Below are 24,276 nucleotides of genomic sequence, written 5' to 3' on the forward strand. Positions count from 1 at the left end.
ACCAGTGAATAATAAGCAGATATATATCCCAATGAGGAATTTTTATAACAAAAAGTCCAGTAGTTTGGATTATTTATCATGAAACAATTATAACAACACCACCTGTAGAGAATTATATGGTGATGCAGCACTGGAAAGAATTTGGGCTGAATATCATGCCTTGTGGATTTGTTCTCATCCCTTTGAACTTCACTGCAGACATGTTACTGAATTTATCTGCTAAAAGAAGCAACTTTGTAGTCCCGAATATTCACCTCCTTTCCATGCATAAGCCCAAGAAAGGCTCAGAGACCTATATTTAGAGCAGGTGGGAAGGGAAAATGGGGTTGATAAGCTGATGTCTGAATAAAGGCTGTTTTGTCCTGCCTGAGGTGCATTACATTCCTGGGAGCTCCACACACGGATGGCACGGGCAGGCTCCCAAATCCTACTTTCTGTTTGTTTGTTGTCTTTACATAAACCAGATTAGCTGAGCCCAGAACAACACACATGGGTGGTGAACGTCTACAATGTGTTTGCTTGTCTGTTTGTTTGGATGAACAGGTTGTTGAGGAAAAAAAATTGCACATGTAGCCACGTATGGAACTACAAAAGACAAAGCCTGTAGAGGTCCCAACCTGGAAAAGTGCTAAGACCATTGTCTTTTCTAATCCAGTCTGGTCCCTAAAAGTTGGCACTCACCCCAGACTGCCAAGTTTGACCAATTCATCCCATTCTAGGTTGCCTTGCAGCTTGGTTTGTTGCCTTGGGGTCTCTCCACTGCATTTCTGATTGGATACTCTCATTGTGAACATGCCTCTCGCTAGCCCCAAAAGTTTCCCCACCTCTGCTGTTGTCCCCAGTGTGGCCAAGGATGTGTGCTATCATGCTTTGATAGAAATGCCACACCTGGGAAGCAGTGGCCATCTGGGCTTATCAAGTTTCTCTGTCGCCTTTGCTGGGCTGCTCCTTGCCCCCCCAGCCCAGCTGATTTGAGCATATTTAGCATGCATTCTTCACACATGATCTTATTACAATTCCAGTGCTCTTGATCTTGCTTATTCAGGCTGACCTTAGGCATCTCCTGCCATCCTCTGCCATGGTCAAGACCTCCCAGCTTGTTGCCTGGTGGCCCCCAAAGGAAGGTGTGAAGATTAACAGCCTAGAGGATGTATTTAATGAATGGCAACAAGGGATTAGTGACACAGTGTCACCTTTCATGGCCTCTTTAAGCAGGCGAGCTGACACCCGTTTATTTTTGTTTGCACTGTTGAGTAAACTCTGGAAACAGACTAGATTTACAGTCTCTGCTCCCCCAGCAAGGAGCCTCCTTCTGTCCACCAGCCTTTGCTTGGGGAGATGATAAAATTAGTAACTTTCTCCCAGGGGAATCTTGGGCCTTAAAAGTTTCGTGGCCTTCTCGTCACTGCTGAAGATGCAGGGGGAAAGGGTTGTGCTGGGGGAGAGATGTTTCAAGACTTGGAAGGCCTGATTGACAGCTCAGGTTTCCAGCTCTCCATGTCCATGCTAAGCCAGCCCCACGTTCCCTACTCCTGCCACCTCTGAAGATACTTCTCTACCTGGCCAAGATTTAGCTGCTAGGGAGTAGCAGGGCAGCCAACCCACTGTCCTTCTGCCACACCTCACAGTCCCCTGCTTCAAAATCATTTTGGAAAGGAAGATTTTAGCAATTAACTCTAAGGCTACAGGACATAAATGCAGGAGTGCTTCCTACTACAGAGCTCAGTGCACTGCACTGGACAGGGAGGTTCTCTGCCCACAGTGAGTTGTAGTTGCATATCCTTGTTCCACTGATTGCCATCTGGAGCCACACTCCCCCGGACAGCAGTGAGCTTTGATGAAGCCTTCAGGGACCAATCTGATGACCCTGCTTCAGCAAAGTTTCATATACCTGCTTCATTTCAAGCATTTCCACAAGACCTACCCAATTTGCTGGGATTCTGGATGTGCCTCAAGCTTAGTACACGTGTGTCAGGCTGGACTGGGACATGTGATCCTGAGAGCATGATGCTGGATGAAGCTGTACCACAACCGGCCTTGCAGTGAATTCTTAGTGGTCTCTGCTGTCTTTGCTTTCAAATTTTTTTATGCTACAGAAATCCTAGTGCCCCCAAAATTTTTTCTTGGTGGGTGCCTTAAGTTCTACTTTTCTTCGTTTCATTTAATTTCATTTCATTCTTACCAATCTTCTCACCTTTTGCAGTGGAAATCCACAGGGCAAATTTGTCTGAGTCCCTCAGATGACATCTCAGTGCAGCTGCCGGGGATCCAGAAGCAAAGAGACAAAGCAAAGGAAAAGGGTCAGTTGAGCAGAAAGCCCAGCTGCAGGAATGGTGGGGTGAAGGGAGAGCCCCACTTGGGGGTGGGAGGTTAAAGCTGGAGAGAATGTTTTGCACTCTATGTACGGGGGTAATCTCTGCTGCTGACAATAAGTAAATACATTTTGTAGTGGTGGGGACACTGTGAAGTTTATCTTTTCCAAGCAGCTTTCCGTGGCAAATGTTGCAATTGTATCTGAAATGCAATGCAGAAATGAGTGTCTCCAAATAAGAGGCCAATCAAATGCCTTTGATTTCTGTCCGGTTCAGGGAGTCTCCTGAGATCCTGTCTCCTCTCACATCAAGGACAGAGGCTGGTATGTTTCCTTTTCATAGAGAAGAAACAAACAGCCTAAAACCCTGACTGAGCAGCACTTCTGAGCAATGCTGGTCTGATTTAGCAGTGCCAGCTTTGATGCATTTTGAAATGTATTTCAAGTGTGCTCCTAAGCTCAGCTGATTATTTGTTTACTGGAATTCATTTTAATGAATAAGTTTTGCTGCAGTGGAGAACTGAAAGAAAAACAAACAAGAAGAATGCTCTTAGAGATATTCTATTTTTATGTATTTTATGCAAAATACATCATAAATGGAGAGATTAAAATCCTGACTGACAGCTTCTATTCATGGAAATCACTGCCAGAGGAAGGTGTGCAGGGTTCAGGACTGAACCATGTTAGCAGTGCCTTGTCGGTCTGACACAACAGGTCCAGGTTGAAGGTGCATCAGCCTGTCATCGAGTGGCCCATAGTCAGAGCAGGAGTGGGAGATGCAGGGTAGGACTGAGGTTTGTCAGCAGAGGTGTAGGTTCAGTTGGGAGATACACATCAGGGGGTGTGGAGAAAGCTCCTCCAGAACTGCCTGGCTCGAGGCAATGCAATCTGTCCCATTGTCTTACAAATTAATTTCCCCTTCACTTCACAACTTTTTATATTTTCTTTTTTTTTTTCTTTTTATCACCCTTGCCATTATTTTTAAAGCAATTAAAACATAGAAACAAGACCCAAGGAAACACCCACTGCATTCCTGGGATGATCCGTCTCTGCTCCCTGCGTTCCAGCCCGGGCAGAGCGGCGGGAGGCAGCTCAGTGCCAACCCCACCGCTCCGTTCCCACAGGGCAAAAACCCAGGGATAAAGTAGGATGATACAACCCGAATGCTTCCAATGAATACAAGGTCTGGAAAGAAGTCCCCCGGGACCTTTTTCCAAGTACTGCTTCAAGGAGAGTGCACAAAATGCCTTCCACTAACCAGGACAAACCTATCTTTAAAAAAAAAAAAAAAAGCCAATTAACATTGCACAGTCTCCGCACCCAGATTCCTGCCGGCTGGCATTTCTGTACCTTGGATGCTGTGTGTCTTTGCAGCCAGATTCCTGAGGCTTAACACCTTAATTCCTGAAATGAGCCCCAGTCCTAATTCCTGATTTTAGGAAAACAACATTCCTCCCATTGAATGAAAACATTTGTACACAGTTCATAAACCATCTTCCTGAGGGGTGGGAAGGCCGGGGGGCTGGAGGAGCAAAGCCTGCAAAGCCATGGCAGTGGAGCATAGAAGTGCATTGTCTGGGAGGCAGGGATGCTGCTGGCTATGTGGGCCAGCTGCTGTTTGGGTGAGTGCTCTGTTCAAATATTCAAATCCCCCTCTGGACGGGGCTGGGACCAAAACACTACGCAAATCCTAATAAACACATCGCGTCGAAGCCTCTGGATTGAGTCTTTCATTTCTCTCCACCGGTAACAGACCCAGCTTCAAATCTGGGAGCTGAATTGCCCTTGGCATGGCCATTATTAGGGGTGTTGGACTAGATGATCCCCAGAGGTCCCTTCCAACCTCTACCATTCTGGGATTGTGTGATCATTGGAGTGGGAGAGGGAGTCCCAGTTCCTGACCAACCCCGTGCCAGCACAGCTGAGACAGCTCCAGATCTCAGGTTAAACACTTTTGTGAAGCATAGAACAAACAAAAACTCCCTCCCCATCTGCTAGGCCAGTGGATATAGTTGCTCTCTAGTTGCTGTGTAGCTTATATTCTTTCTCCCATCCGTGAGAGATTAGGTACAAAGTGGCTGATGAGTCCAAAAAGTAAGATTCCATAAAGAGTGATACGGCCACATGCACATGGACCAGGGTGACACCGAGGAGTTGCAGGGCTTGACTTGGAGTTGCAGTTCATGTGATTTTAGGGAAGAGGAGGGAAAATGGTCAAAAACATTGAACTAAATTATTATATCAGCTGCCTTTGGGTACCATAACAAAGTTACTAACTCTCTGAAAGCTCTTGTCTCAGAGGCTGTATTAGGATTTTATGAGGCAATCTTTTCATGGAACTTCTGGTTATGGTGGTTCTGAAAACCAATTAATTGTATGTTGTGGCTCATGAAATGGTCAGACTAGATAGATTGCATTTGGAGGAAAAAAGGAAAAGGGAAAAATAACCCAAATAACAGATCTGGATAGCTAATTTGTATCAATTCTCATCTCAAATGTCAGAGAAAATATTTCTTACACCTTAGGAAACACTATGACATGATAGCTGAAATGGCTGATAAAATACATTGAGTGATGGCTCTCTGGGACCAGCCCATCATGACACATTCATTTTAAAATCTGAGGAGGAGTAATAGTGGCATAAATTAACTAGGAAGATGGTGGAAGCTCCAACACTTGGTGTCCTTACTGCAAGATCTGGTCTTGTATTAAGAGATTTGCTCAAACAGAAATTCTTGGATGAAATCCTTTGGCCTGTATTCTGCAGGAGGTTTGCCTAGAGGGTTTGGATGGTTCTTTCTACTTCTTGTATCTCTGTTCTTGGAAAATGTAGGTGAGAAGCAAGAGTGATGATGTTCCGACCTGCTTATAGCTCAGTGTTCTGCTCTGCTTCCCTGCTACAGCTCAGCATGTTAATGCACCTTGTGTCCCATGCCTGGAAGCTCATAATCCACTCACCATCCTGCCAAGAACCTCATCCCAGTCATTCTGTCATAACAAACAGACCTCTTCCCCCATGGGCTGTGTAAGAGCAGCAAGAGTTGATGGAGAGACTGACAAAAAGCAACCAGAGGAGACCAAGTGAGCTCCAGTGGGTTCTAAGATGTATATTTATTTCCAGTACACATTGCCTGTCAAATGGCAGGATCCAGTCAATACAGTGAAATTACAGTCCTGGGGTGAAAGAAAAAAAAAAAAAGAGGAGAGAGAGGGAAAAATTTGATTCCAAATTGGAGGGATTAATGGTCAAAAAAATGTTCTTCTGGGAGTAATCTAAGTGTTATATTTACATTTGGCTTGGAATTATTTGCAGTGAGGAATTTCAAATGCAAATATTTTAAAAGCGTAACATGTAGAGAGACACTGTGGGCACTTCTGTTTTCTCTGAAAAAAAAAAAAAAGAAAGAAAAAACCAGTTTTCTTGACTATTTTTTATTGGAATCTTAATGAGACCATAATTATAGCAGGAAAAAAAAAAAAAAAAAAAGGAAAAAAATTAGCTCTTAAAGGTTTGCTGTTACTGTGCATATGGGCCTTGGATTTAAAAAAACAAAACCAAAACAAAACAAAAAACCCTGAATTTTAAAAAAGTATTTATTTTCCGAAGTGGTGCATGGGAGGGAAAAAAATTACTTAGCTAAGTAAGTCTTGTCCGTTTATGTGCTTAGTCTGTATTTTCTTTTTCTAAAAAAAATATATATATGAATAAATGTTGAAAGTAGGCATTTTCTGTTTGTCTTGGCTCCCTCCTCTATCTTGTTACATTGTGTTTTAGGAAGAGCAGATTTTTAGGGTGCTTTAGGAACAGCAGATTTTTCTGGCTTTTTCCTGAGCAGACAGTGGATTGAGTACTCAGGGTCCTCAGGTTATTCTCTGTGTTTGTAGCTGCTCGGATGTGAACCTCCAGTGGCTCAATGACAAGAGGGCTTAAAACTCTTACTCCCCAGTTTGCTCTCCCTCTCTGGGAGCAGCCTCATTGTGCAGACTTTGTCCTTCTGGGACTTGCATGTGTTCCCTCTCCTTGCTGAGCAGCACAATAAGATCAGACCTGAGCCTGGCAGGTGGCAGCAGGAGCACCACAGGCACAAACATTTCACATTGTCTAGATCCTCCTCTACCCATTCTTCTCTAATCCCTAAGCTCATCTGCACCTCACTGAGCTGAGGGGTTTCTGTTCTTTCATGGGATGGTCACAATTTGAAATCACTTCTTACCTACAGGGTTTGATACCTGTAATTCTTCCATGGGGTATTTCAAGATCTCCAACTATTTTCCCTCTTTTTCTTCACATTTATTAATCCTTTATTCACTTTCTTTGCCTTTGTTTTGCTCAAGTTTTTCATGTCTTTCTTTCCACCTTTATTTCTCTTGCTGCATTCTCACAGATGCCACTTTAAGTGAGGAGCAAACACGTTAAAATAAAGTCCCTTTTTCCCAAGGAAGAAAGTGTCCATTTAATACCCCATCTGCCCTTCAAAGCTGATGGAGAGGCAGAGCATGACAGGCACATTCTGTGATTCAAACCTTCTGGGTATTGGCAGGAGAATAAATCTTGTGTCTGACATAAGAGGACATTAGGAACCAGGGAAGCTAACCTGAAGCTTTTGGAAAGGGTCCACTTAGCTGTCAGTCAGAAGGAGATAAACTTTACATGATATAGGACCTTCCAAAGCCATCAGTTACCCACTTCTGCCAGAACCGCTGACGCGCGGCTCTGGAGGAGAGCGACAAGAAGGAGCCAAAGAGAACAGAAAACAAACGTGAATGGCAATATGTCTCCTAGGAGAGTGCCTAGGACATATGTGGGAACACTTCCTGGTCTAAGTAAAAAAGATCTCAAAAAACCTCACGTACAAAGAGTATTGATCTACAGGAAAACTTTGCTGTCTGGAAGTCCTGCAAACAAGGAGGTTAGATCATCTCCAGGCAGATGGATGTCCGCTCTAAGCACAGGGAAACACAGCAAGTACCAGTTGGTCAATAATCTGTTTAACCAACTTCAGGAAGATCTGTTGCTTCAGGGAAAAAGAAGTGGGGGCGTAACTGTGGGGAAAGGACATGGAGTGGTGATATTGCTATGTCAGACGTACATTTGGTATATATTAAATAAGCTAGCACCACCTCCCTCCTCCTGCTACTCTGCTCACACAAAATGTTCTTTAAAACCCTGTCCTTAAACCTTTGCGGCCCTGGAAGATGCTCAGCTGGCTCCGTGTGCTGGACGCAGGCAGCAGTATGCATGTGGGATCTGTCATCTGCAAAGCTGTCGTTCTTTCCACGGGGAAAGACCCTCCCCTGGACCCTGCTCCTGCCTGGGCTTCAGGGAGCTGGTCCCCTGCCCAGCAGAGGGGATGTGAAGTACAAGGCTGACAAGATGCTTGTGCATAAAGTAAGAGCCTGGGCATGTGGAGCTGCTTGCTTAACACTTGCAGATAGTAGGGAAGTTACTCTGATTTACACCAGGTTCTGGCCCCCGATATTTTCCTTTGTTGTAAATAACAAACGGTAGTTAAAAGGTGACACAAAGTGCTCCTGAATCTTCACAGAATTCTTCCCATCCTGCCTGGATTCATTTGCTCCTGCTTTCTTGTGATAACCACTCCAGGCAAAAGGCTTTATAATGCAGTCTATAAACTTCCACCCAGTGGAGCTCTGCCAGTGCCAACCAATGACCCAGCAGGCAGCAAGCACGTGTGTCGGTGCTGACTCAGTGATCCAAGTCTGCTTTTAATTTCCTTTCTCTCGTTTTCCTTCGTCCTGCAAGAAATAACTGTGAAGTAAATCAAATGGCCTATCTCTGCGGGCTGCCCCTTGGCTTGGCACAGGATAAAGAGGGGGAAGAGGCTGCCAGCCCTGTGGCTGCCTGACAAAGTGGGTTCTGTTAGCACAGCATAACTGGCTGCAATAACAATCTGCTCCCGCAGCCAGCGGGTCGGTGCCTGCTATCATTCCCACAATGGCAGTGATCACAGCTTCACATTCCTGCTCCTCGGTGGAGCCAAAGTCAGGAATCACTGAGACTCGTGGAAATTTCTGCAGGGAAAAAAAACTTGAGGTGGTAGGGGAAGGCTATTTCTGTGTTTAGAGAAGCTTTGCATTTTGTCTCCAGGCTCTGGCTGAGAGCTCAGGCAGGGCAGGAGAAGGGAGCAATGCCATGAGGAAGCATTCTCAGCAGATTGCATGCGGGGACAAGAGGAGAGGGATTTGTCAGGTTGCTCTCTGAGTTCCCACCCAGACTGGGATTAGGGCATCGTGGAGCTGGAGGTGCATGTGAAACAGGAGACCCACGTGTCTGTGCTAACGGGCCTGCCAAAGAGCAGGGTAGTCTGGCTACATTCCAGCTTGGGATGTAGCTGGAAACTACTCCTAAAACTCCTCTCAACATGATGAACTTAATCTGGTATTACTGACATCTCCTTCCAAAACATTAAATAATGTTCCTGTGCTCTGCTGAACAGCCATTGTGCTCCATCTCAGGTGGACTTCACCTGCACTAACCTTGAGCTCCCTAGATATGCCTTACACGAGACTCAGTGGGCCAAACCCTGTGTCCACATTCGTCCAAAGGCCCAACTACTGTTTATGTCACTAACACAACATTTGACCTCCTGTTTGGAAGGGATTTGAAATTTTTCAGTGAAAGGTGCTGCAAAAATGCACATCATATAAATGAGCAGGCTCAGCAGATGCAATAGCCATGAAATGAAGGACAGCTCACTGCTGACTGATGCCACTTCTGGGTGATTTCTCTTTTTCTGACAATCTCTTTGACTGGAATCTGTTCCCCCACCCACTTGCTACCCTAATTGTTGAAGAGGCTTCAGGAAATGGCAAAGCCAGATCCTGAACCTGCCCTGCTGTCTAATGTCATCAAAGGAAGCTGGATTATTACCCCAAATATATCACATGTTTAACAGGCTCTTCAGCCGTTGTTTGCGCCACGTGTCCCGGCAGCACAATGTCTCAGCAGCTTTGTAGTACTGTCCTCAGCTGCAGAGCTGGAAAATCTTTTTCAGTACCACAACTGCCATTACCTCAGGTTTACCAACTCCCGTGAGGGTCCTAAGGACCATTGGGTTGTTTCTTGTTTCGGTTTCTGTGACTGATATGAATGACATGGGACAAGCTGTCTCCTGAAAACGGCTGTATAGCCACAGGAAGGATGGGGGTGTGTTCAGCCTTAGCTCACACTGCTGAGCCTTTCCAACCTGCTGCCTTTCCACTGGGTTGGCTTTTCCCTGTCCCTTTATCACAGCATTTGCAAGTAAAAAGACATCAGTAGAGAGATGTATGTAGGACATCTGTGGCCACACCTGTGGCCTATGAACTTTTATCTCTACTGTTACATTTCAACAGATGTTTTATGCTTTGTTTTCAACAGCTCTTGCTCTGCATTTGTTATTGCCCCAAGTAAGTTCATTTTTAACAGCTGCTTGACAGGACTGGCTTTTCTTCTTGACTAGCTTTATTGTTTCTGATTGAAATATTCAGGAAAGCTCATCCTGAAGGGAGAATAGGGGGGAAAGCGCCAGGTATCATAGAATAGTTTGGACTGGAAGGGACCATAAAGATCATCTAGATTCAACCCCCTGCTTGGGCAGGGATACTTCCCACTAGATCAGGTTGCTCAGAGCCCCATTCAACCTGGCCCTGAACACTTCCAGGGATGGGGCCTCCACAACTTCCCTGGCCAACCTGGGCCAGTGTCTCACTATCCTCATAGTGAAGAATTTCCTCCTAATCTCTAAGGGCAAGGAAGGACCGATAATAATGGGCAGTGAGGGGCAAGGAAAGGCAAAGGAGGACAAGGCAAGACAAGAAAGGACAAGGAAGAGCAAGAAAGGGCAAGGAAGGGCAAGGGAGGAGAAGAAAGAGCTCAATGACACCTGTTTCACAGGTGCAGGAGCAAAGATGACTGAAGGGACCTGAGCAGTGCTACCAGGCACTAGGGGTAGGAAAAGGGACATGAGGAGCAACATCTGTCCCTTTGGTCTCTCAACAAGCGACACTATGTTGGACGGGGTAACAGTCTGGGAGACAACTTTTGCAGAAACATCTCCCACAGCCACCTTCTCCTGATTTTGGAGAGGCATCTTCCACGTGCATTCAGGCAATTCAAGACAAGCTTTGAAGAAACTGGTTCTTTGGATGCAAAAACTACAATAGAAATGTAAAGGCTCAGTATGTATCAAGCTTCAAGCTGCAGGAAGCTGAATTTACAGTAATAGCAGAGGCTTTAATGATGGATCTTGTTTTAGCATAAGGAAAAGTTTCCAGGAAAACTCTGGGTTCAGTGCCACTCCCAGCCCTAAGTCACACTTGAAGAAATCCATAAAGATACAAAAATATATATTCCTTTTCTATGTCTGTGTCTTTCCATGTGATTTCATCTGCTGCATGCAGACAGATACTGACAACTAGTATCTGTCTTCATGGTGTTCTCCTGTGGAGAGGATGCACTGATGAACTCAAGTGGAAACAAGATGATGACGAATTGTTTGAGTGATCCCCTGGGTTATGAGAAAGATGATTGGGGAAGGGGACAGCTCAGCCTCTGCTCTGATTGGGTTTGCTCTGTTTACAGTGTGATCCTCAAAACAAGCTCTCATGATGTAATATCTCCCCAAGCCATAATATCATTCTAATAATTTAATTTATAGCCCTGTTTGTTTTCATTTATGGTTTAACAGACCAGCTGGCAATTAGGCCCTAATTATGCTGTTATGCAAAGTAGCTCCACTTATTTTTATAACATCGACTGCAGCATAAGCTGTATTTGTTTTTAATTGTGAAATCAACCATGGCAACGTACCATAATGATCCATGTGTCACAGCTGGGAATGCTGCTCAGCTTGGCTGAGTAAGGTGCAAAAGAGCCGCAGAGGTTACAGCACTCGGCTTCCCCGTTCCCATCCAGACAGGGGAGCCTAATGTGGATGCTTGGTATTTGCTCTGGATTCAGCACCAGTTTCTTGATATTGCTGCTTCTCCTCCCTCTCCCTGCATGATTTCCCACCAGGAGAATCCAAACCCTGACATCCCCCCCTAGCAGAAGGCTCTACCAATTCCCTCTTGTTTCTGGCAAGCTCTGTGCCTTGCTGGGCTCACAGGGGTGTGCCGTTAGCAGCTTGTTGGAATCAACATTTGGGCATGTGCATCAGGAAACCTTCAAAAGGGCTGGAGGTCAGCAAAGACATCCTGCAAGTCATCTCTGGCTCTCAGACCACCAGGTATTCAGTCCTAAACCAGTATCCTGCCAGAGAAAATTAATGCAGCCATACAGAGATCTGTAATGGTTGGGTGTTGGTCCTCATGCAGAAGGCTTTCCAGAGCACAGGAAGAGCTAATTGTTCCTGCAGTAGAAGAAGGGTACAGAAGACAGCTCAGAAGATCTCTCTTCTTCATCCTGCAACAGTCACATCTCTTGGGATTTCACTTTACCAGGTACTCTCAGTCCTAATTTCTCTTCTCTGTTACCTCTAACTTTGTTGGGTTTAGCCACATTCCTAAGATTCAAAGGTTGTTTCTCCTTTGTTTCCAGAAACCAAGCTTGAGAATTCCCTCAGGTCTCCAGCTGTAGGTGGTTGTTGTCTTCCCAGCTCTCCACTTGCCAAAAGCACACACAAGCTCACATGAAAGAAGGCAGCTTAGGCTCTGTGATCACAAATGTTTCAGAGATTGGGTGTGACTTGCATATGGCTCCAAATGTTTAAATCTGAATTGGCCAGAGGACACTGGGTCTGCAAAACAAGGATCGTAATAAATCACAAGACTAAGGGGGTTGCAGTAACAGGAGAAACTACAAATGCCTGTCTGGACATAGCTGTCTTCACCCAGTGCACTTTTTCACAGAACGACTTGTCTTATCTTACTAGACAGGGACCAAACGGACATGAGTTCAGCTTTTGGCATAGCCACACTCCTCTTGGATGATCAAGTGACTGAGTGGGCTGCTCTTGAAAGCTATCCCTGAGAAGTAGGGTTATAGTCTCTCCTTCCACTTTCCCATCCTCTTTGCTGGAGTTATCCTGTCTTTGAGAACAGGCAGAGTCTTGCAGCGTCTGCACATCTAGTGCCTCTGAGCAGTAGCTGGTGTTAAAGGGAAGCTGGTGCTAGCAGTCCCCTGGAATTTTAGGCAATGGGTTGTCACCCCAAGCTCCAAAGTAGGGAGTGGTTAAATCAGGTCATCTAATGTACTGCCTCAAAATGTAGCTACTGCTGAAGCTTCCATTGTTTCTTCCATATTCCAAACAATACCAGGATAAATTACTCCAGGATTGTTACTTTTATCAAATGCACTGGGAAACTGATATCCAAAGCACAACTGATATACTGAGCACATTGATTGCACAGATCAGGCTGGAAACTTGGTGTCCTGCCTCCTCCCCATCACTCTATCTGCTGAGTAAAAGAGGATAGAGGGGGGAGAAAAAGGACCTTCCAATCCAAGGGTGCAGAAGCAAAGGAAAATAATCATCATATGAAAAAATGAGTAAATATTGTTTCAGAATTTTTTTTTAAACAAAACCAAAAAGAAATCGACCCCTTTTGAGTTCAGCTTTAGTGCTTTATTTTTGTTTGTTTGTTCAAAACCAGCCTGTCAATCCCTAATGGAAATAACTGGAGAGGTGTGTGAATTAACACACACGCACACAAAAATGCAGACAGCAAGAAGAAGTCATTCCACAGTCTAGCCTTGTTAAAGAATACAGTCAGTTTCCAGCAGCAAACCTTCCCCCCTCAGTCTCTCTAGCCAGAGGAATTTCTTTCACCTCCTCAGAAGCTGCTTATTAAAGCTAGGCTGGTGCTGGTTCCCAGGTAACAGAACAGCAGCAAAGCTTAACTAATCTCTGTTTTTACTGCAGTAATTAAACTGTGCACTTGCTAATAAAAAGCTAACACTTTAAATTAAGGCCCCGTTTCTAAATGCTGTATTAATATTTATGAAATGATTACTGCATACAGCCACATTCTTTAAGGACTTATTAGAATGCGTGTTATAAAACCCAAATGTAATAAACCCTGACCAGTTAAGCTCTGCTGAGCTGCCATTTTTTCCACCCTCCAAGTGGCGTCTTCCTAAAATGGGAGGAAAACACTTTTCCATCCCCTAAAGCCTCCCCGAAGTCTTGTCCCTCTCTGACTTTTGGTCCTGGCCCAAGTACTTTTGCTCAACCATCTACAAGGTGGGGTGGGATCTCGTTGCTGGGGTATCTCTTGTGCTCTCCAGCCACTTGGGGAAGGTCTGGAGTCTTCTGTGAAATCATAGGGAACATATGACCTCCTGAGTCCTGCCTGCCCTCCCACACACACATCTGGGTTGCCATCCATGCTCTCGAGGAGCAGGTGACATCTGTGTTTCAGCAGCTGAAGCTTGCCCTCAGCATCCAGACTGAGTTGGGTGGCTGGGCTCCTTCCACACTCAATGGAAGGAAACAGGCCTGCTGATGATATGTTCTCCCCACCTCTCTGAAGTATTTTGGCATCTGTTTGAAAACTCCATGTGATCTGGGATGTCACTGAGTTTGTAGCTTCAAGGAGTGCTTGCAGAGGGAACAGGGTGAGGTCACTCAGCAAAAAATTCAGGCTCTCATCACCATGGTCACTTCTTGGGTCAGTAGATACAGAAGACAGACTAGTGTTCTGTGAGCCACAGGGGAAATGCTTAAATAGATTATTATCTTCATAAAGGAATAGATCAGAGTGTCAAGGTACTCTCAGTGCTCTTTTTTTTTTTTACTTCTTTTTGATAAGCTAGAGATCCAACTCTTTAACTCTTTCACCCTGAGCCGTGATTTTCAGCTTACACCTGCACTGGACTAAGTACTCTTTGAGTTTTTAATCAAAATACATATTTCAAGAGGCTGTACTTAAGCTGATGATTTGCAGCAAATCCTTTTTCTTTTGTTGCTCTTTCTTTTCTGCAGTTGTAGGAGTCTGTGATGCAGTTTGCCTGATCATCATACTCCTGCCTCCTGCCTTTCCTTTTACTCCAGCTTTCAGAAAGGCACACGTGAGGTCCTCAGCTTGCCAAGACTGAATGTCTATAAAATATTTTGCATCATGAATAGCTCAGTGTAAGCCAGGGGGACTTCTCATGCATAAAAATATTCCCATGCAGAAGTGTTTGACAGTTTGAAGCATTAGTGATTAACCTCTTTTAATTAAAAGCTTGCAAAAAAAATTCCAGTATAGCTCACAGCTAACATAAAAACTGGGCTAAAGTCAGGGAGAGAAAAGCCATCTCTGTGTAGTACCCCTTGAAACAGAGGCAACCTCCACCCCAAACACACCACGTCTTTAAGGGCCAAAATGCAAAGGGTTTGTGCCCAAACTGACCTAAACTAAAGCTAAGACTTTATGGTCTAGTAACATAGCAACGTTTGTTATGTATAATAACAGCATCCAAAATGACACAATAAAAAAAGAATTATCTGTGATTAGAACTAAAGTATTGAAATGTCTCCAGCTGAAGCCAAAAGTTGGAAGGGGACAACAGAGGGGGAAAGAGGAGTTTATTATTTCAGTAGCTGCAGTGAAAATCCCCTCTGGGTGCTCTGCAAACCACCCTCTGCTCTTTGAAACCATCCCCCTCATTGACATGGTAATGGTCTTTGTTGAATTCAAAGACGATTACATCAGAAATGTGTGGCCTCTTGTGGGTTTTCCAAGGCTTATAAAGCACACAAATTATATGAAAATATTGGGTTGAAAAATTAGTAAGCCATAGGAGTTTGTGTTGTTTTAGCCATGCTTTACTGCAGGGAAGGAAAACTGTGGCTCCTTCAGACCTTTGCCCAGTCTTTCAAAGCTACTTTCTGTATTATTTTTCTTTTCTGGTGGGCCCACTTCGGATGTACAGTCTGTATTTGTCAAGTGCTTTCATACTGGAACAAACTTTTCAACATGCACTGGATATAGAGCAGGGACCAATTCTCCTCCATTCAATGTTACTGTTTCTGCACTATAACCATGGAGAAAGTTCTGTCCCACAACATGTTGTCAAACAAACTTTCCAGAGAGATTGCTCTCTTCATGGATTCTTGCATCTGGATGACAACTGTGCATATGAAATGGGAAATTGTGGTTAGAAATTATTCTTAAAACATCTTTAGGAAATACTAGGTTTGTAGACTTTGTAGTACTATCTGGAGAGCACAACATGTAAGGATGGGAAAAGCACAGGTTCCTCCTAGCCCCTGTAAATCAAAAGTTAATCACAACTCAGCCTATATCAGCTTAGCTGCTCAGGACCATCCCCTCAGGAAGGCTGGAGCCCAGATTTGGTTCACTCATGTTTTACAGCTATAACAGCCAACTCAACAAACAGCTTGTGGTGCCAAAGACATTGAGTTCTGGTTCATGTCTGAGGAGTGATCAGGGGACATGAAGGGAGGGCTCAGGCATGCGAGCTCTATGCAGCCCAATAAATCACCTTAGGTGCTCAAAAAGCTCAGTTTTGCTGGGACAGTGGTTTCACACAGTTGCACACTGTGGTATCATGAGAGCAGAGCAGTGGCTTCACAGCAGCACTGAGCAGAGAACAAACTCAGCTGTGAACACATCTGTGTAACCTCTGGAGAGGGACTTGTGTAATACCTGATAGTGGGATTGGGTTCAGGTCTCCTGGCTTCTCTTTTCTTGCTGTCAAGGTGCTTGGGTACTCTCAGCAGTGTTGTCAGTGAGTTTGCTCATTGCTCTGAGCTGTTCTTTTTCATCTTCATGTGACTCATCATGAGGGGAAAAGAGCTTGTTCTGCCTTACCTATGTTGTCAGATTTGGATCTGCTCAGAGTGAAGCTGACTCTGTCATGCCCTGACTTACATTTGTGTATTTTTTTAATTGTCCTCTTGGGGCCTAATTTAACTCCCTCAAAAGCTTAAACAGAAGATTCAGGGGGAGGTTCCCACCACCAATTACAAAATATTTGAAGATCACACCATGAAAGAGCTATTGTCACTGCTGGGTCATGCCCTTTTCACTTGCCAGTGCTCCTTCCGTTGGGCTTTCTCCAGTACAAGTCTCCTTTTGGAGAACTCTGCCTGACTGACCATTCACTGCTAACTATTTAATTCCCCCAAATACCAGAATGCAGTTCTGGAGGACAGCTTCCAGGAAGGGCTGATGGAACTGTGTGTATCTGGGTTATTTACACAGTTTATCAGGAGTTAATGAATGAGCTACAGCATGAGTTCATAACTCAGAGGTTACCACGAAATCAGGCAAATTCTCCACATCACGGAAGCTAATAAACAGGAGTTGTGAAAAAGAAGGGCTGTGGGTAACATGGATTTGATCTTGTCTGTCTGGAGTTTTGGGGGAGTTTGTGTTTGTTGATATGCTGGTTCCAGTGTGGAAGAACAAAATTGTCCACTTAGAGCAGGGAGGCTTGGTGATGTCTCCAGCAAGAGGTTGAGATTTTGGGTCATGCAAGAAAGGGGAGAAAAGCTCCCTTCTGTTTAAGAGCATAAAGATCATAGACATGATGCATAGAAATAATAATGGCATTCAAGAGATGGGAAAAGACCAAGCCTGAATGCTCTTCAAGATGAAAAGAAGGATGGCCTGGAGATCATATTGTTAAGATGTGGAGGATTCCAAATAGGTTGGTTGCTTTCTCTGCTACAGCCTCCCGCCACCCGGCCAGGGAAGAGGATTGGCTTTCAGCTGTGCCTGTGGTGAGGATATTTTCACAAAAGGCAGAAGTAACAGTTCCAAAGTATGCAAGGTGACTTAGGAGCTCAAGTTTTATCTTCCAGAGTAGCTGGAGCCACCAAACCCAGAAATCGTTTGGATTCTTGCACTTGAGGGGAACAAATGAGCTCCAATGAGTTCAGCTTGAGCTGCTGACACAGGGGCTGTCCCCCAGGGAACTGCAGCTGAGGGAGTATTTACCTTCCCAGTGTGGGATGTTCAGGACACTGATTTTTGTCTTGCCAGCTTTTCTACAGAGTAATGACCTGCTGGCAAAACAACATTGTGTTCATTTTCATCCGTTTTTGAGAGAGAGAGGGAGGCTGGGCAGCACAAGGCTATTGCAAAGTCCTCTTGGGCTGCACTTTCCCTGCACAAAGGGTTAAATGGCCACCTGAGCTTGACCTGTCCCTGCCACTTTTCTGCACTCCATGCTGTCCCATCACTCCTCCCCTCTTGTGTCAGCTCCCTTACTTGGAGGCTGAACCCTGAGTTGGATCAGGAAGCAGATCCAGGGTTAGGAAGGAAGACCACTGAAAACAAACAGGAGGTTGTCTGGGGTTTTTGGACAGCTCTGGGTTGCCTGTCCCAGACCAGGGACAGCCCCATCACAGCAGGAGCAGCACGGGAAGCCAGCCTTGCAGCTGAGCACTTCGCATGGTGAAACCACAGCCTCCATCTCCTCGGTGCTGCTCAGCTGCCAGGCTCGAAGAGAAGCAGCAGAGCCAGGAATGAGCGATTCACGCGTGGCTGGTGTGTAAACACTGTGAGTGCACCAGGGCACCCACTGCCACAGACCTAAGGGGACCTTTACCTCTGCCTGTGTGTAAGAGGCAGATAAATTTAGAAGTGAGATAGTCTGTTTTGACTACCAATTAGGTGGGTCTGAAGACAGGAGGAGACATAGGGGAGATGGTTTTTCCCTCGGTGGCTGCTTGGCACTGCTACGCCAGCCTGTGCACACATGATTAATTGCCCCATCATTCAAGTAGCTCTTTTTTTTCTGGCCACTCACAATATTATTATTATGAGCTACTGTTTTTTCCAAAGCCAATTATTGTAGGATTAAAACACAGCATCTGCCCGTGTATGTGTAGATGCATAAATAAGGAACTAAAAATCAAATAAAAGAAATATTTTTAATCTTTCCTTTTTTTCTCTCTCTCTCCTTCCAGCCTTTCACATTAATATATAAAAGCCCTTGAAGGGAAAGGCTGGGATTTGAAAAAGCAATGGGAGAAAAGTTTGTAAGGGGAAAAGTCAGTGGGACCCCGTAGAACAAACATGTGTAAAGGCTTTGTTTCAAAGTGGACGAATGCAAAAGCCTGTTGGGGATAATTTTTAGGCTTTGCCTATTTTTAAAGGATTGAGGAGCAGGGGTAAAGTGAGAAAACAATTCTCCATAGGAAGCTGTAGCAGACTAAATGGAGCTTGTTGTTATTGGCAAAGACATTGATGCTGAGGGCAGCAGCATCGTTACTGAAGCTGGAGGCAGTGGAGGTTTAAATAAATAAGGAGCGATCCATGAACCAAGATAAAATGTGATCTGGCTGTGCAGGGTCCTCCTGTTCTCTAAAGCAAGTAGGTTTGGCGGGGTGTGAGTAAAGGGAGATGAATGAGGGTTATCAGATAGGAGACTTAGGAGAAAGAATTATTTATCCTGGTTGGGGCATTCTGAATTAGTCACAGTCTTCATGAGGAGAGAGGATTTTATCTGTTCATCTCTTGCAGGGAGGCACATACACACACTGCCCCTGAAGCCAAAGACAGAATTGGAGAATAACAGAATCAGGAAGCTATTGGGCTCTGCTCAGGGCCTGAGTGTGAAGCTGCCCTTGTTGAGGGAAGCCTTTCTATTTGGTTTCAGTGACTTAGAGTCAGGGAGAAAACCCAAAGCTTCCCACCCACTTTTTCTCTGGCCTTACTTAGTAGGAAGCTCACATAAAATTGGTGGGAATTATTACTGGCTAAGGCCAGCATTAACACAGGATTTGGCCCAACATCTCACATGCAGCTAAGCAATATTAATGACAATAAAAAACTCCATTAAATACCTGCAAAACCAGTTGCCTGTGAGACTGTGCACAAAGTCAAGTCTTGTCTGGCAATCTGTCCAGGAAGGATTTGAAAGAACGTATTCCCTGATTCTGTCCCTCACCAGAGCAGGGGTTGGCTATGCCAAGGCCAGCTGATAAGAGCTCAAGCTGCCTGCATAATGCAGCCAGATCATAACCCAACCTTGTAAAGAAACATTTTTGCCAAGTGCTGCTTGCTGCTCTGTCCTCCCACTCTCAGCCAAATCTTGGAGTGGGGGCTGCTATGGACAAAGCTCCCAGCATAAAGGGAGAGGAAAGCAGGAAAGGAAGGGCAGGAGCAACCTGTGTGGAAGGACTTTGTGGATCCGATTGACTTTCTCATCACTTACTGTTCTGCCTCACTCAGTATCTCATCTTTCTTCTGGACTTAGCTAGTCTAGCTAAGAATCAGGACTTCTGGATGTTTTTCTGCTTCTGATATTCAGGACAATCTGACCTGCTGGAGGTGCCTCTGTGACAGGAGACCCCAGCAAGGCTCAGCAGTCTGGCCTCACACCCCAGCAGCTTTGCTCCCTGTTCCTGTGCTGGCATGAAAACCCTGCAACAGTTCAGTTGAAATATGTCCAGGCAAACATATAGAAAATTTTCCTGCAATCAGAGTTTTCCCTGTTCTTAAGGAAATTACTGGGGCTTGATTAAGTGTCAGGTTTGTAGAGGTGGAGGTGAAACAGCAAAAAAATGGTTTTAATGCATCGATGGTAAATTTCATTTTTATGAGAGAATTGCATTCATCTTGGGATTTAAAAATTGAAAAAGATGCTTCTGCATTTTCAGATTGGGCAGCATACCCTAAATTCTCTTTTCCTGGAGTAAAGTTAGGGGGAGGAAAAAAAAAACAGTTAAGAAAATAAATCTTCCTATCCTGGTTTCCTCCTCCAGTCTTAGACACCAAAAATACATTTTGATACAATTGAAAATATAGATAAAATAGCAAAGAACAGCAGTCACCTCTCTTTTTTCTTTTCCATGTTGGTGAGTTGTTTTGGTTTATTTTATTTTAAGTTTTCCAAGTGGAAACCAAAAGGAAATTTATAAGAGTTGTGTAGAAAAGTGAAAGTATCTGCTCAGCCATTTCTTTAAAGTCCTTTTTTTCATGCATCCCTTTCCCAGGGTTCCCCTTGCTGCTCTACTAACAACTTCTGCCCATCCAGTCATACCCACACTAGCAGAAGTGGGTGTCCCAGCAGGGCTTGTCCCTCTCCAGAGCCCAGGAACCACTCCACTCCTCATGGCTGCACCACACCTTTGCCACCCAGCAAAACCTGCCTTCCTGTCCCTGCTGCAAGGTGACAGCAAGATTTCCAAGCTGCCAGTGAACCACTGAATACAGTTACTCAGTGCTCAATGGAGGGGTTATAGCAAAGCCTAAGTTAAATAAACCAGTTACAGGTGAGAGGCATCCCAAAAAACTACTTTGCCTCCCAGATCAGCCAAGAACCAGGCACAGTTCTGCGACCCAAGGCCAACAGGAACAGATCCATTTTTGGATGCCAAACCCTGAACTGGAGTAGGAGAGGGACAGACAGCTTTTCTCCTTCCCAAGGTTTTATGCCCAAATAGCTGCTGTGACTGTTAAAATCTGAGCTCTCTGCACCATAATAAGGGCAAAACCCACCACCTGATTCCTGTAGCCAGAATCAGCAGAAGCCTGGGGCTGTTTGAATACACAGGATCAAAGAATCAAGAGCCTGTTTGTAATTTCTCTATGTAAATAAGAGCAGCATTTGTGCACTCGGAGGCTGTATAAAGAAGCCTTGGTTTAGCAGTAAAGGAAAACTATTTTTACAGAAGCCAGTGAGAGAGGCTGGAGCCACCAATTTAGGATGGTTACAATGAACAAAAAAAGTTGAGCCTGGAACTGTTTATTTTAATTTAGGGCTTTGGAGGGCATGGCAAGCTGGTGGGGTGGGAAGATATTACTGTAATGGATTTAGTCAGATGGACAGGATTTGTGGGCATTGCTAATTGAATGGAGCAGGCTGAGGAAGCTGTATGCTTTACCTTTCTGTTCTCAGTTTCATTTCCCTTTGTGTTTGGGAGTCAGAAGAAAAGCAATTCTATCACCTCACTAGACTAGGGATGGTAACAGGCCTTGAGAGATGCATACAAATAGAAAAGGTTCTTCATTTTGGAGAGGAGTCTCAGTCTGCCCTGGATTGATCTGAACTAGCTCTGCATCTGTTTGCCCTGTCCTGTGGTAAGCAAGGGTGAGCAATAGGGTGGTAGAGGCTGATCAGGACTTCCAGAAGGATGCTCAGCATATCTCAGGGCCTGGAAAAGTCTGTGCAACATGTGTTCTCAGAGTGGAAGAGAACTGTTTTGTAATGCTCAGGACTTGGCCTTTCCATTGACCTGCCTTCTGAATGCCAGGTAATGAATCCTGTCAGCCTGAACCCTGCCACACTGGACACCTCATTTCTCTCATTGCACTGACAAACAGTTAAGGGTTGCTTGTATGGTCCAAGGTGTAGGAAAATGCAGCAGCAAAGTCACCACAATCATACACCCAAGCTGTCCACTCAGCAATATGGAAATTTGAGTTAAATGTGGCCACTCCAGGTAGCCAGGCATGCTTTTTCCCTGCTGATTTTCACTGCTGACTACCCCACACACCACACACCAGGACAAAACTGCACATAGGGGAGCTGAGGATTTTTTGGGGTGTTTCTTTCCTTGGTGGTTTGTTTTGTTTGTGGCAGAGGGAATTCCAAACAAACCAGGTGATGAAGAACAGCCCCAGAACTGCAGCTTCTTGAGTTGCTCAATGATGTCACTGAAAAAGCCACTGGGGTGTAAATATTCCCCTCTGCACACCCCCAGTCCCATTAGGGCAAATGTGTCAGGCTCACGTAGGAGGCAGGACTGAACAGCACATTAGTTACAGTCCAAAAACATGATCTACAAATATTTTCTATATCATAATTATACAAAATGAGTGGAAATTTCTTCCCCCTTCCCCAGGTCCCAAAAACATAGCCCATTATGAACACAGAACCATGTTGCCAACTCTACAAGAACATAAATATAATTTAAGTCTTTTTGTACTGTGTAGTAGCTGGAAAGTGGAAAAATGATTGAGGGACAAGTGGTTTTTAAAATCCCCTTGAGGCTTGTAACTTACCTGTTTATTTCAAGAAGAGCTGCAGCTGCCAAAAGGAAAGGAGTTACTTGAGTTGCTATCATGTTCTGTTTCCAGAGATTATTTCAAAATAAACATGGATTGAATCTCTACTTTTCTCTTTCACTCTCCATTAGTTGGGTACACAGGCCCTACCTGACTGAGGGCATGGGGTACTCCAGCACATCTGAACTCAGACACAGGCACATCCCAACCAGAGCTTGCAGCAAGTTGCATCTTCAGAACCAGGAACTACCAAGATCTTTAGCCTCAGAAGATGCTTAAAAATGAGAATATTTGGTGATAAGAAAAAAGGCTGTGTTCAGAAACCCAGTGGGTGATGACCACAGCATAAGCTGTAGAAGGCAGGACCTGGCAGATAACCTCACACATCAGCATGACTTCAGCTTCTCAGTATACATTAAAATTATCCTCCATTTACTACATACAACACCTGCACTGACAGTGAAAGTCGCAGGTCATATGCAATTGACTTTTAAAAATGGAAGAGAGGGTTTGTAAAGTCATCAGGGTAGATAATAACTTGTGCAGATAAAAGAAAGGTGACATTGGAGAGTGTATTGTAATTTATTAATAGGATTTGGGCAAGAAATAGAAGAGAAATAGATTGATCTTTGTGTTTCATGTTAATTTTCATAGGAGTGTGAATACAGTGCTGCATGGTGAGAAGTTTACACCAGGCTCAAAGAGGACAGGGCTAGCAGATACTTAACAGCCAATTCCTTTTCCTTTATTGGTGGGAGTGATCCCGATGAAGTTGTGCAACACCCCCCAGTGACCATCAGAAATAATGGTTAACCAGACAGGAGGCTGGGGATGGTGGGAAGTATGTCTGAGACCTGATCCCACAGCTGGCACCAAGCCAGCTGTTAATGCTCAACTTCAAAGAAAAGATACAACTTTATCACTGTTCTATGCTACCTGTACCAGTTCTGTAGCTCTCAGAGGACTCCCTGTTTTATGCTGACTCTGCATCTTCTTGCTGTCTGCTTGCATTTAGATGTCACTCATTGCTGTGCTCTGGAGCCGTTTCCCTGCTGTGTTGCCCAACACGCAAAGGGCAGACACATAAGAGGGTACTGACCCTCCTGAGGGCATTGCCATGGGCTGTGACAGGCACTGGAAGTCTGAACCCACTGATAAGACCTATAACCCAGCTATGATAAGGATTTTGTGTGGGGCTTGGTGCAGGCAAGTAGACATAAAAGAATGAGGAAAAGGAGAAGTTGAGTGATTGCACAGAACAGAGTGCATTATTGTAATGATGCTTAATCTCAAATCACAGGTGGCCAAGGAGTTGCCAAATCGAATGCCACATGCCAAGGGTGAGGAGAAAAGGCTCAGCAACGCTATAAATAGCCTTAGGGAATGGCTCCCTGAAAACTCCCTTTGCCCTGAGAACCCAATGGGTAACTCAGATCTCCTTGTTTATTGCAGATGTTCTGCCCCCCATGTGCAGAGACTTGTGCCCACGCTGCTCTCCTCCCTTGACTCCCCAGTTCTGCCACACATAAAAACAAATAGGTATTTCAGACCAGACTTGTTTGTAGGCACTGCACACAACTGTAGGCACTCAATACAATTCTGTATTTGAGCAAATATAAAATGACATTTTTCAAATATAGTCCCAGTGCCAGGCACAAATTACGAAATCTGTGTAATATGGATGATGATGACTGACACTGTAATTGCAGAGGATCCTTAGTTGTGAAAGAGATATGTGAGTTTTAACAAAGAAAACATGATACCAGGAAAACAAAACAAAAACATTCACATCTAGCCACTTTTTTTCTTCCTGGAATTACAGAATAAGGTGTTCCAGAGAAGGTGCCACAATATTAAGAAGGCAGAGACCTAACTGGATGTTTGAAGCGTAATCATGTTTTCTTCTAGCCACGCTTGGCTTGATTGCCATTATAAACCATCACCTGCAAATCTCTAGTATGTCCAAGTAACTTTCATCTGGCATCAACGGAAGCTGTAAAACAAGTTCATGCATAATTTGCACAGCCCAGGTGTCTGCAATTCCCATTTTG

At 44.6% G+C, this 24,276-nt stretch overlaps 1 long non-coding RNA gene across 1 annotated transcript; it reads right to left on the reverse strand.

Moving 5' to 3' along the window:
• Nucleotides 1-10,522: 10,522 nt before the first annotated feature.
• LOC127391762 (uncharacterized) lies at nt 10,523-19,112 on the reverse strand. Its single transcript, XR_007891121.1, has 2 exons — nt 19,060-19,112; nt 10,523-12,051 (listed from the first exon to the last, which is right to left on the reverse strand). It is a non-coding gene; the product is annotated as an uncharacterized LOC127391762 (long non-coding RNA).
• Between the last annotated feature and the right edge of the window lie 5,164 nt (nt 19,113-24,276).

The sequence above is a fragment of the Apus apus genome, chromosome 17, assembly GCF_020740795.1.
Source record: "Apus apus isolate bApuApu2 chromosome 17, bApuApu2.pri.cur, whole genome shotgun sequence".
Lineage (NCBI taxonomy): Eukaryota > Metazoa > Chordata > Aves > Apodiformes > Apodidae > Apus > Apus apus.